This window comes from Elephas maximus, chromosome 10 (assembly GCF_024166365.1).
Source record: "Elephas maximus indicus isolate mEleMax1 chromosome 10, mEleMax1 primary haplotype, whole genome shotgun sequence".
Taxonomy (NCBI): domain Eukaryota; kingdom Metazoa; phylum Chordata; class Mammalia; order Proboscidea; family Elephantidae; genus Elephas; species Elephas maximus.
In genome coordinates, this window is record NC_064828.1 from 101,667,175 (window position 1) to 101,681,890 (window position 14,716).

A 14,716-nucleotide genomic window follows, 5' to 3' on the forward strand; every position below is an offset into this window, starting at 1 on the left:
TACTCTTATGAAAAACTAGACAAGAAGGGCAGCCAAGTGGGGGACATACTATTAAAAGAAGGATAACAGGTACTTAATACATGTAATTAAATGTGTTATATATTTGGCAGGTGTCAACTGAGAAGATCCTCCATTCTGGTGACCACACTGTAAACCAGGGCTCTTAGCACCAGAAACTACCTTCTGCACGTTGAAATGATTCCAGGAGATAACCCTAGATTGGTAGAAGGTAGTGAATCGTCCTGAGGTTTCTGCCATGACCAGCATTGTCCTGAGGTTCCTCATTCCTTTGGTATTGGAGTAACTTGAGGAGACTCTTAAGAGGCTTGTGAAGAAAGCTTTTCTGATTACAAAGCTGTTGTTGGCAGAGCCATGGGGTTGGTTATCAGTGTCCGCAAAAGCAGCAGGGAAACCAAAATGTCAAGGAAACATGAGATAGCAAGAAGACCCCAAAGCTATAAGACATGAGGGGCTTTGCCTGCAAGGTCCTATGTGGAATCTGATTATTTTGCGCCTTAACCTCAGACCTAAATTTAGGTTTCAGGACCACAAGTATAATGATGATACTACCAGGTCATATTTCTTTCTCGGCAGTGAGCAAGCACCTTCATCAAGCCCTTCTGATATCCCCAGGATCTTAATGGACAGTAGTTACGCTTCCTGGTCCTCTTTGTTTTAAATTATGCCGGGTTTATTCTGGTTTCTCAAGGACAGTCCTAGTTTATGTCTACTGTTCCAACATAATTGTTAATAGCAGCCAGCTTTCACCTCAAAAGTGTTCTTCCAGTTTGGGTGGTAAGTTATATAGTCCTCCATATTGGAGCCATTTGTTTTCTTCTGTTTCTTCTTATCCCATTGCAGCACTTATTTGAACTCTCTGCCTCCAACTATCACCATCATTCTATGGTACAAGACAGCATCTCTCCAAGTTCTGTGGATTTACCTTCTCAGAACTCATGCTGATCCATCAGCTCTAACACAATGTTCTAAGCTTGAGCTGCAGCTGTGTGCAACCCATTGATGATAAATCAAGTGACTGTTAACCTTTCCACCAACCCTGAGATTTTACACCTGTGATAGACATATACGCATAAGAACCACATAATAATGTGACTACAAGGTTCCAACAGAGGAAAATACGTGTAAAATTTGGAAGCCGAAACCAGTACTCAGTACACATCATCATGTGGTTTATCATTACATCTTGTACTTGGAAGGCACACTACTAATATTTGTGCAATGTGTGAAAAATTTAACAGAAAAGGTAGCCTACTTCCTATTAGTTCGTATACCAATGTAATTACTTACCAGAGAATATATTTCAGCGTTACTAGTTTCTAGTCCCTACTCAGGAGACCATTAGACAAGAAAGTTTCTAACAAGACATGCAAGCTGAGAAAGAGAGATCACTGGACTGCTGGATGTGGCACTCAAAGTTGTTCAAGATGTGAGATAAAGGAAATAGCAGTTATCAGACATGTGATGTGTTTGGCTTCTCTTGCATCTGTGGTCTCAGGGACAGTGAAACAAACAAGGCATTAGGGGAGAAAGTGCCAATTCTCACAGACCAGAAAGTAAGGACAATTTTCATCTCATCAATGTTTCTGAGTATCACAGTGATACTGATATTTCGACCATGGCAAAGCTCTCCTTGTGCAAAAGTGAAAACATGATCAAAATGAGCTGATCTCTTGAAAAAGATGAGATTCTTTCTATTAATGGAAGTTGACTAAAAGTTCGGTAGCAGTCTGTTGTCTCCGCTTAGAAAATGGCTTTACTTTTAGAAATCTGAATTAGGCTGTGAGAAATTCAAGGGCAAACATTAAGTCTTTTTCTTCTTTGTACTTTCTGAACACAGTGTCCAACCCATAGTAGATACTCAATAAACGGTAGTTGTGCTGAACTAAAAAAAAATTAAATCACTGGATGATCACATAAGGAGGACAAAAAGGGATTGTTTACAAAAGGAGTTGGAAACAGTAATCTTAAAGTAGTAGCCCCATGGGCATAAAAGGATATGAAGTATGTTCTGTTCTTGAGTTATCTTGTGAAAAGGTTCTCTGTACTCAGGACTTTATATGAAGACAATGAAAATAAGAGGACAGGATCCACACAATGGAATCGATTATTGCTTACTAAACACTTTCTTAAGTATGTTGATGTTGTTGTTAGTTGCTGTCAGGTAGGCTCCAACTCGTTGCAACCTTATCTATAACAGAAAGAAACATTGCCAGTCGTTTGCCATCTCCCTGATCTTTGATATGTTTGAGCTCATTGCCAAGGCTATTGTGTCAATCCATAGTGCCGTCCCACCTGAAGGGCTCATCTTCTAGCACTATATCAATGTTCTGTTCTTATCCATAAGGTTTTCACTGGCTAATTTTTGTAAGTAGATTGCCAGGCTTTTCTTCCTAGTTTGTCTTGGTCTGGAACCTGTTCACCATAGGTGACCCTGCTGGCATTTGAAATGCCAGTGGCATAGCTTCCAGCATCACAGCAACATGTAAACCACCATAGTACGACAAACTGACAATTAGTGGTTTCTTAAGCAGAATTGCAGTTAACAAGTGCTAAATATAGCAAGGAGCAATGTGGTATAGTGCTTAAAAGATCAGCCCTGAAGCCCCAGAGTGCTTGGCTTCAAATCATCAAACACCTACCAACTACTAGCCATGTGATTTTGAGCAAGTTACTTAGCTTCTTTGGCTTTAGTTCACCCATTCATAAAATGGAGGTGATGATGATAATGAGTTGATATTTTACTAAGTTAACACTCATACAGCACTTACAAGACCAATCAGCACATACGACTTGATAAATGTATTTATTATACAAATAAAAACTTAAATGACATAGATATTTAACTATAAGGTAACTTTTGAGTTTATCACTCCACCCGAAAGCTAGGACAACCTTGGGGAAAAAAAGGATTATTCCTGTTTTTGTACTGGTCTGAATTTTTTTTTCCTGTCTGTAAGAATCAAAGGAGCTTTGGTACACAGTGGTTAAGAGTTTGGCTGCTGAACAAAAAGTCAGCGATTTGAATCCACCAGCTGCTCCTTGGAAACCCTATGGGGCAGTTCTCTGTCCTATAGAGTTGTTATGAGTGGGAATCAACTCAACAGCAACGGGTTATGAGCATCCACACCATGTCCAGTTAGGCTAATTCTCCATGGGGTAAGCCTTGTTAAGACAGAACACTGCCTCCTTCAGGTGCGAAGGAGCCAGACCCTCCCTCTTCTTGTCTGCAGGCTCTGGTAGTGACCAGGGTCCCTTAACCAGTTCACTGAACCTTCAACTACCATGTTGGAGGAGTTACTAGATGGGCCAACGTTGGAAAATCACACAGGAGCCATGTCAGAGCCCAGAAGGCAGTGATATAAAAGCTCCATCAGAAATTACCCTAAGTCCCTAGAATAGTGGGGTCAGCAGTGCCGTCCTAACCTGACTTCTCAGACAGGGTGACCTGAGCTGTCCTTCTGGTCCCTTGGCTCTAGCCCATTCTGCAAGCCTAGTACTTTAGCCTGAGCATCTATATGTGAGGTATCTTCATTTCTTTTTAGTTCATTTTTACTCAGGCTAGCCACCAATGGTTTCTGTTGCCTGCAGTGGCTGTGGTTACCATCACAAAGAATTCTCAGCTCCTATGTCTCTAAAAAAAAAAAAAAAAAATTTTTTTTTTTTTTATGTCTCTGTAGAGTGATTCAACAGAATTTAGGGGCTCAGTGTCCTCAGCTTCATGATTATCTGCCTATATATCCCCATCCCCATCTCAAGTTTCTGGATCCCATTTCTTCCCAATCAATGCACTCACTTTAATTTTAGACACCATTCAAGGTTGGGAATTCAATAGGCATTGTAATTCAGCCACTGTTGCAATAAGACTCTGGGTTTGGTTTTCAGCAAAGCTGTTCTGCTGCTACAAGACATAAGGCTTTCTTTCAGAGCACAGATGGAAACTTTGAGGTCTTAATGAAGCACCTGGTCTGTGGCTCTGACGCCTGAGCTTATCTGTTTCTTTCACTACTTTGTCTACTGAAAGTAAGACCAATCAACCATCTTCCCTATACTTCTCATTCTGACAAAATTGTCGAAAAGTACTAGACATGCTGTCTTAGTCATCTAGTGCTGCCGTAACAAATACCACAAGTGGATGGTTTTAACAAAGAGAAATTTATTTTCTCACAGTCTAGTAGTTTACAAGTCCAAATTCAGGGTGTCGGCTCCAAGGGAAGGCTTTCTCTCTCTGTTGCCTCTGGAAGAAGGTCCTTGTCCTCAATCTCCCCCTGGTCAAGGAGCTTCTCAGGCACAGGGTCCCTGGGCCCAAAGGACACACTCTGCTCCTGGTGCTGTTTTCTTGGGGGTATGAGGTCCCAACTCCCTGCTTGCTTCCCTTTCCTTTTATCTCTTGAGAGATAAAAGGTGATGCAGGCCACACCCCAGAGAAACTGCCTTTACACTGGATCAGGGAGGTAACCCGAGTAAGGGTGGCATTACAATCCCACTCTAATCATCTTAACATAAAGTTACAATCACAAAATGGAGGACAACCACACAATACTGGGAATCATGGCCTAACCAAGTTGATACATATTTTTGGGGGGACACAATTCAATCCATGACACATGCACTCACCCAGAGACTCGCCTCTCACCAATACTTGATCTATTGGTGGTGATGTTTTGTGTATTAATATCGCCTCCTCATTCTATGGATTAGCAGCACCCTGTTTGCTACTGGAGGTAGAGCCATCAGTGCTTTCAAGACTAGTCAAACTTGAGAACCAATTGAGAAAACTCATGCTTATAATTTCATTTCTCTAGAACAACTCTCAGTACCAAATAGGCTGATTTCTCTACAGAAACAAAACTAGTGACACATATATATGTATATATACCCACTGCCGTCGAGTCAATTTGGACTCATAGTAACCCCATACGGTTTCCAAGGCTGTAAATCTCTATGGAAGCAGACTGCCACATCTTCCTCCTGCAGGTGGTTTCAAACCGCCAAGCTTTCAGTTAGCAGTCAATTGCTTTAACCACTGCACTACCAGGGTTTATATATAGAGAGAGAGAGAGAAAATAAGAGAGGGAGAGAGATTTATCTCAAGGAAATTGCTCACATCGTTGTGGAGGCTGGCAAATCCCAAAGTCCATGGGTCAGGCATCAGTTGGAGGCTTCTCCTGTGTGATGGTTAAGATTATGTGTCAACTTGGCTGGGCCATGATTCTCGGTGTATAATTATATGTGATGACCCCCATGATGGGATCTGATCTGAGTAGCCAGTCAGTTGAAAGGGAGTTTGCTTGGGCGTGTGACCTGCATCTGAATGTAAGTTGATGTTCTGGCTTTTGCCTGCTCTGGATCCTGCTGCTGCCTCCTGTTTGACCTCCAGTTTCTCAGGACTTCTGCTAGCAGTTTCCCTGCTGATCTTAGGATTCGTCAGTCTTCACAGCCAGTAAGCAAGAGCCCTGCTCTCCAACCTGCCAATCTTGGATTCTTAGCCCCTGCAGCTATGTTAATCAAGAGAAGCCTTGCAGTCTTGCCTGCAGATCTTCAGATTCATCGATCTTCACAGCCTGTAAACAAGAGCCCTGGCCTCCAACCTACCGATCTTGAGTTTGTCACCCCCTCGGCTATGTGAATTAGGAGACACCTCTATCCTGATCCATGGACTTAGGACAGTCCAGCCTGTACAATTATGTGAGCCACTTCCTTGACGTAAATCTCTCTATGTATATATTTATATGCTTTACTGGTTTTGCTTTTCTTGAAAACCCAGTCTAAGACATCCTGTCTCACATGGTTGCAGGGGCTGACAAACCTAGAACTGGCAGATCAGGCAACAGACTGCTGGCTCACTTGTCTGTCAGTTTGTTGTACTGTGGTGGCTTGTGTATTCCTGTCATGCTGGAAGCTATGCCACTGATATTTCAAATACCAGCAGGGTCACCCATGGTGGACGGGTTTAAGTGGAGCCTCCAGACTAAAAGATTAGGAAGAAGGACCTGGTGATCTACTTCTAAGAGATGGGCCAGTGAAAACCTTTTGAATAGCAGCAGGACATCGTCTGATATAGTGCAGGAAAATGAGCCCCTCAGGTTGGAAGGCACTCAAAATACCACTGGGGAAGAGCGGCCTCCTCAGAGTAGGGTTAACCTTGATGACGTGGGTGGAGTAAAGCTCCTGGGACCTTCATCTGCTGATGTGGCACAACTCAAAATGAGAAGAAACGGCTTCAAACTTCCGTTAATAATTGGAACGTGGAATGTACGAAGTCTGAATCTAAGAAAATGGGAAATTGTTAAAAATGAAATGGAACACATAAACATTGATGCCTTAGGCATTGGTGAGCTGAAATGGACTGGTATAGGACATTTTCAATGAGACAATCATATGGTCTACTATGCCGGGAATGACAAAGTGAGGAGGAGTGATGTCACATCCATTGTCAAAAGGAACATTTAAAAACCTACCCTGGAGTACAACACTGTCAGTGATAGAATAATATCTATATGCCTACAAGGAAGACCAGTTAATATATTATTCAAATTTACACACCAACCACTAAAGCCAAAGACAAAGAAACTGAAAATTCTTACCAACTTCTGCAGTCTAAAAGTAATCAAACATGCAATCAAGATGCATTAATAATTACTGGTGATTGGAATGCAAATGTTGGAAACAAAGAAGGATCAGTAGTTGGAAAATATGGCCTTGGTGATAGAAATGATGCCAGAGATCTCATGATAGAATTTTGAGAGACCAATGACTTCTTCATTGCAAATATTTTTCAACAACATAAATGATGACTGCACATGTGGACCTCACCAGATGGAATACGCAGGAATCAAATTGACTACATCTGTGGAAAAAATGGTAGCCGGGGGCCAACTACAGAACAGGCCATCAGTTGCTCATATGTAAGTTCAAGCTGAAGCAGAAGAAAATTAAAACAAAGTATGACCTTGAGTATATCCCACCTGAATTTAGAAACCATCTCAAGAATAGATTTTACATATTTAGCACTGATGACCGAAGAGCAGATGAGCTATGGGATGACATCAAGGACATCATACATGAAGAAAGCAAGACGTCATTAAAAAGACAGGAAAGAAAGAAAAGACCAAAATGGATGTCAGAAAAGACTCTGAAACTTGTTCTTGAACATAGAGTAGCTAAAGTGAAAGGAAAAAAATAATGAAGTAAATAAGCTGAATGGAAGATTTCAAAGGGTGGCACAAGAAGACAAAGTAAAGTATTCTAATGAAATATGCAAAAACCTGAAAAACAAAATGCTCAGAATTTCTCAAGCTGTAAGAATAGAAGAAAAAATTCAATTGAAGGAATCTATGGGCAAAATATTGAACAACCCAGGAAGCATCAAAAGAAGATGGAAGGAATACAAAGAGTCACTGTACGAAAAAGAATTGGTCCAAGTTTGATCGTTTCAGAAGGTAGCATATGATCAAGAACCAAAGGTATTGTAGGAAGAAGTTCAAGCTGCACTGCAGGCTTTGGAAAAAACAAGGCTCCAGGAATTGACGGAATACCAATTGAGATGTTTCAACAAACAGGTGCAATGCTGGAAGCACTCATTCCTCTATATCAAGAAATCTGGGAGACTGCTGCCTGGCCAACTGACTGGAAGAGATCCATATTTGTGCCCATTCCAAAGAAAGCGATCCAACAAAAAGCAGAAATTATTGAACAATATCACACTCAAGTAGAATTTTGCTGAAGATAATTCAAAAACGTTGCAGCAGTACATCAACAGGGAACTGCCAGAAATTCAAGCCAGATTCAGAAGAGGGCTATCGCTGCTGATGTCAGATGGATCTTGGCTGAAAGCAGAGAATACCAGAAAAATGTTTACCTGTGTTTTATTGGCTATGCAAAGGCATTCAACTGTGTGGATCATAACAAATAATGGATAACATTATGAAGAATAGGAATTCTAGAACATTTAATTGTGCCCATGAGGAACGTGTACATAGAACAAGAGCCAGTCATTTGAACAGAACAAGGAGATACTGTGTGGTTTAAATCAGGAAAGGTGTGTGTCAGGGTTGTATCCTTTCACCACACTTATTCAAACTGTATGCTGAGCAAATAATCTGAGAAGCTGGGCTATATGAAGAAGAAGAACATGGTATCAGGGTTGGAGGAAGAATCCTTGACAACCTGCCATACACAGGTGACACAACCTAACCTTGCTTGCTGGAAGTGAAGAGGACTTGAAGTACTTACTGATAAAGATCAAAGACTACAACCTTCAGTATGGATTATACCTCAACATAAAGAAAACAAAAATCCTCACAAATGGACCAATAAGCAACATCATGAAAAATGGAGAAAAGATTGAAGTTGTCAAAGATTTCATTTTTCTTGGATCCACAATCAACACCCATGCAAGCAGCAGTCAAGGAATCAAAGTATGTATTGCACTGGGCAAATCTGCAGCAAAAGACCTATTTAAAGTGTTAAAAAGCAAAGATGTCACTTTGAGGACTAAGGTGTGCCTGACCCAAGCCATGGTATTTTTACTCACCTCATACACATGTGAAAGCTGGAAAATAAATAAGGAAGGCAAAGGAGAATTGAGGCCTTTGAATTATCGTGTTGGCAAGAATATTGAATATACCATGGACTGCAAGGACAACAAACAAATCTGTCTTGGAAGAAGTACAACCAGAATGCTCCTTAGAAGCAAGAATCAAGGGGCTTTGTTTCACTTACTTTGGACATGTTATCAAAAGGGACCTGTCCCTGCAGAAGGAGATTATCCTTGGTAAAGTGGAAGGTCAGTTAAAAAGAGGAAGACCCTCAAGAAGACAGATCAACACAGTGGCTGCAATGATGGGCCCAAGCATAGTGATAATTGTGTGGATGGCGCAGGACCGGGCAGTGTTTCATTTTGTTTCACACGGGGTGGCCGTGAGTCAGAACCAACTCGAAGGCACCTAACAACGACAACGTGTCTCCATTTCCCCGCTTTAAAATCTACCATCATCATTGGTAGTTTTTTTGTTGGTAACTGTTACTGCATGGATTTCTCCACTCCCCACCACCCCCTCCAAAAAAAACCATAAATACAGGAACTCCAGGAAGTTAGGCTGTCCTCTTACGGTACATCTGTGATATGCCTATTCTTCTTGGATTGCCAATATCCATTTTTCTGCACTCCTGCCAAGGGAAAGCTTTTAACAGTCGATCTAGCTCCAGTTCATAGATGTGAGGAAAAGGACAGTGCAAGAAGTTCCTACCAGTCCAATGATTTTTGGAGCATCTCATACAGTGCTGTCCAACAGAAATATAATACAAACCACATATGCACTTGGAAATTCTCTAGTAGTCACGTTAAAGTAAAAAACAAGTGAAATTAATTTTAATGACATATTTTTTGTAACCCAAAATACCAAAAGTATTTTCATTGCAACATGATCAATATAAAGATATATTAATAAAATATTTTATGTTCTCTTTGTTTCCTGTATCTCATGTACTAAATTTTCAAAACACTTACAGCACATCTCAGTTCTGATTTAGCCACATTTCAAGTGCACAATAGCCGCATGTGGCCAGTGGCACCTGTATTGGTTCCTGCCAATCTAGTATATGCCAGGCTCTGAGGTAGGCACACTCATCGGATATCCACCCCTGGCTTCTGAGGATTAGGATGAAGAATATCCACTCAATATCTAACTACAGTTAAGTATCATTTATCCCATTTCTCTAGGATAGCACACTCTTGATATATGGTTGATCCTCAATAGGTAAACTTGCATTCAGAGTCATCAGAAACATTTAGGTTTTTGTTTTTTTCAAAAAGTTTAAATCCACACTTGTGTTCAAGGGATAGTCTTTAGCATAAACACAATTCTGCTGTATGTTTTGATGGTTCAAAATGGTGCATGCATAGTCAGAACTGGAGGTAGAAAAAAATAGTTCTGCATTTCTTTTTATGGACTCTATGTTGAATGACTTGGAATTGATGCGACAGCAACAGGTTATGTTGAATGTAACCACTTGTTCTTCCCTGGGCACACCTAATAAGTACTCTCCTCCACAGTTTAGTCCATGCCGTTCTCATAGTCAGGGAACGTCATACACCCCATCTCTAAATGTTTAAAGTAGTTCCATTCTTTAAGATACACCTCAAAGCTACCTCCTTCTTAAATTTCCCTTTATTCATCTGGTAAATAAACTTACCTCTCTCTAACCTTTCATGTATTGTCTTTAATAGAATCTGAAGCTGAATTAAGGTTAAGTCACCATGATGTCCATCACAATGGCACAGGGCTATGCTATGGCTCAGTGTTTGTTCATAATAGATACCTAATGAGTATTTATTGAATAAATATTTATGGAATGAATGACATAGTACATACATAATAAAGATGTGTTGAATGAATGTTTAATTCTGAGGTTCAAAATAATACCTATTTTAACCTAGCAAAAATTCTACCTTATGGAATTCAGCCCATCTCCTTAAAATGGCATTAAAATGCATTTTATACCTTAGTATGAGTTATCCCCAGAAACTTGTAAGAGATCAAGTTTGGGTTGGGGAAGGAAGGAATAGAGCAAGAAGGTCCAGGGCATCTGAGCAAGGCAGGGATGAAGTAGAAAAACCAAACAGACCTGGCAGGTTTAATCTATTTCCTCATTGCACTCAGAGTCGACCCTGTTCAGAACAAAGATCATGTGGAAATGAGCTGTTGAAAATGACTCTGGTCTAATTCCTGCTGACTTAGCCTGGTCCTGAGCCTTTATCTCTGTTTGTCATTCCAGAGGCCAAGGCTGTCCTTACAGTTTAGCTAAACTTCAGCACATTTGCTTAAGGCCCAGACATACTTCCTGGTTCCTGCCCACTCCCCAGAGGCCAGGCCAGATTCTCCTTTCTCCAGCTGCCACCTGGAGTCCTGCTTTCAATGGCCTGAATGCCTGGAACCCCCAACTGTCCACCCCATTTCTGTCCTTTTTAATGTGGCCAGTCATCCAATGTACCAGCCTACAGCTAACAAATAAACCTCTTGTGTGCACTGGTGCCTATTTGCCAAGAACCTCTTGCCAGCCTTTGCTCCATGTTTGCTGCTCTCTGATCTTGACCCCTAGACTTCAGATCACTAATTCGTACTCAGGCTTTCAACATTGGTTTTTGGCCCTTCACCTGGGTTAAGAGGCTGCCTTAGCAGCTCCAGCTCCCCACTTTGTTCAATTGATTTTGACACCAGCAGCTTTGGATAGGAGATTCCTTCCTCTTTTCTGGCCTCATGGAACCTTGAAGGGCTGATACGCTGTCTTCCCCATTCACTCTCCGTTCCCCCACACCAAGAGAGAAGAATTTGGACAACAAACCGTTTACTCACTGTCTTAGTCATCTAGTGCTTCTATAACAGAAATAGCACAAGTGGATGGCTTTAACAAAGAGAAGTTTATTCTCTCACAGTCCAGTAGGCTAGAAGTCTGAATTCAGCTCCAGGGGAAGGCTTTCTCTCTGTGTCAGCTCTGGAGCAAGGTCCTTGTCATCAGTCTTCCCTTGGTCTGGGAGCATCTCAGTGTAGGAACCTCAAGTCCAAAGGACAAGCTCTGCTCCTGGCACCACTTTCTTGGTGGTATGAGGTTCCCACTAAGAAAGCCATGCCAGAAGCAGAGCTTGTCCTTTGGGCTTGAGGTTCCTACACTGCTGGCTCTGGCTTCTCTCATTTATATCAGCAGAGATTGGCTTAAGACAGTACCTAATCTTGTAGACCTCACAAATGTACCCATGATCATGAAGTTGGTGCAGGACGGATCAATGTTTCATTTTGTTATACATAAGGTCACCATACATCAAGAGGGAACTGCCAGAAATTCAAGACTGATGCGGAAGCGAATGTGGAATGAGGGACATCATTGCTGACGTCAGATGCAACTTGGCTGAAAGCAGAGAATACCAGAAGCATGTTAACCTGTGTTTTATTGACTATGTAAAAGCATTAGACTGTTTGAATCATAACACATTACGGATAATATTGCAAAGAATGGGAATTACAGAACATTTAATTGTTCTCATGAGAACCTGTACATAGACCATGAGGCAGTTGTTTGAACAGAACAAGGGGATATTTCATGGTTTAAAGTCAGGAATGGTGTGTGTCCTGGTTATAACCTTTCACCATATTTATTCAATCTGTATGCTGAGCAAACAATCCAAGCTGGACAATATGAAGAAGAACATGGCATCCAGGTTGGAGGACTCATTAACAGCATGAGATACCAGATTCATTAACAACCTTGCTTATGGGCGGCAAAGAGGACTGAAAGCACTTACTGATGAAGATCAAAGACTACAGCCTTGGGTGTGGATTACAAAGAAGACAAAAATCTGTCTTGAAAGAAGTATAGCCAGAATGCTCCTTAGAAGCGAGGATAGTGAGACTTCATCTTATGTACTTCAGACATGTTATCAGGAGAGACCAATCCCCGGAGAATGACATCATGGTTGGTAAAGTAGATGGTCAGTGGAAAAGATGAGACTGTCAATGGGATGGCATAATACAGTGGCTACAACAATGGGTTCAAACAGCAACGATTGTGAAGATGGCACACAACAGGGCAGTGTTTCCTTCTGTTGTACATAAGGCAGGGACAGATTACCCAATAAAAGATGTGATGAAAGGCCTGCGAAATTGTGCACTACAGATTAGTAAGTAAACACAATTAAACCCATGCGTACCTTGCTTACTGTGAATTGATGCGTACTGTGTTCACTGGTTAATCTGCCCCTGACATAGGGTTCCTATTAGTGGGAACAGACTCGTGGGCACCTAACAAGGTCACCATAAGTCGAACCAACTCAACGGCTACTAACAGCAGCAACACCCAACCCAGGCAAGAACTTGAACAGAAAATGTGTTTTCACCCTCTTCCCTTTTCAGAACTCCCTTTCTCCCTCCTTTCTACTCCCTTACTCTGACACCCATCCTGGGAAACAGGAGTTCTCAAACTTTGGAGTAGAGAACCACGTGGAGGGTTTGTTAAAACATAGATGGCTGGACCCCATCCCCAAAGTTTTTGACTCATCGGTCCTGGAGTGGGGCCTAAGAATTTGCTAACCGAAAGTTTGTCAGTTCGGACCCACCCAACAGCTCTGAAGAAAAAAGACCTGGCAATAATCTTCTGTAAGTCTACTTCGAAAACAACAAGTTCCCAGGGGCACTGATGCTGCTAGTCCAAGAATACACTTTGAGAACCACTGATGTAAACCAGTCCCAAGGAACTTTGCATATGGGAGCAGCCAACTAAGGTTTGTTGAATTACACACCTTGGATCAAACATGTGGTCTTGGCTGTGGATTCCAATCTGAGGTCAAAGTCACTGATGCAAGAAATACAACTTTCTTTATCTTCTGGTAACTCAGCTAAAATTCTGTTTCATTCTCCCCTTTTGCCAAGGTGGTGGAAATATAATCTCAGTCATGGGTCCCACTTCTCCTTCCTCAGGTTTCCGTCTCAATTCCTGGGAGTTTACATTTTGCCAATGGGGGCAACTCGACCAGTGATTCTCAGTGCTGCCCTCTGTCAATGTTGGCAACTCCTGAGATGGCCTCATTCACTCTAGTCTTCAGTAGTTACCCTGTGCAGGACTCACCTGAGTTGACTCCCACTGGTTGCTGCCAAGCTGTTTCTGTGCCACTGGGCCACTGGAAGCACCGTGACACAGGGTGAGGCTTCCATCACTTTGTGCCATTCGTGGCTTCCCAGAAACTATTTTACTCCTCCTGTGCTATCTATGGAAACCCTGGTGGCATAGTGGTTAAGAGCTACGTCTGCTAACCAAAAGGTTGCCAGTCCGAATCTACCAGGTGCCCCTTGGAAACTCCATGGGGCCATTCTACTCTGACCTATAGGGTTGCTATGAGTCAGAATCGACTTGATAGCAATAGGTTTGGTTTTTGGTTTGGTGCTATCTACGCTGGGCGCAGGGGAACCAGGTGAGGCTGGCTCAGACCTTTTATATACATACTCTCAGGTCTTGCCACCTCTCTAGACTTCACACTGGAAATGAGTCACTGCTCTACTCTCCTCCCCAGATCATACAACTCATTGGGTATTTGTCACCCCACTCCCACCTCAGGGCAGATGCAAGGCCCTTTTCATGGGTACTCACCACATCTAAGCTCTCACTACTTCCTCTCTCACTATGCCCCTTGGGGGCCCCATATCCACCAGACAGGAAAACTTTTTTCTGGTTCTGGGGGCAGGAAGTTTAGCTTTACCTCAACAGATATTTCCACCAGCAGATTGTATCTGCCTCAGTCTTTTCCATCATTTCCCTAAAAAAAAAAAGTTGCCATAGAGTAGACCCCAACTCATGGTGACCCCATGTGTATTTTAAATGGCTGTGATCTTTTGGAATTAGATCACCAGGCCTTTCTCCTGAGGCACCTCTGAACGGACTTTAACCTCCAACCTTTCAGTTAGCAGACAAGTTCATTACCTGTTTTGACCCCCTCAGGGACTCCTCTATTCCCTTATGTTGCCTAAATCTTTTGAGACTAAAAACCTAAGATTGTCTCCTTCTCCTTCTCTCTTTCCTCTTCCTTCTCCTTCTTTTTTCCTACTTTCTGCCAAGAATCCTTTCACTGAGGCAATAAATGCAAAATGGATAGTTGAGTGCATGGATAAGTCTGGGTGGAAAAGAAAATACGGCTGAGAAAATATATCAG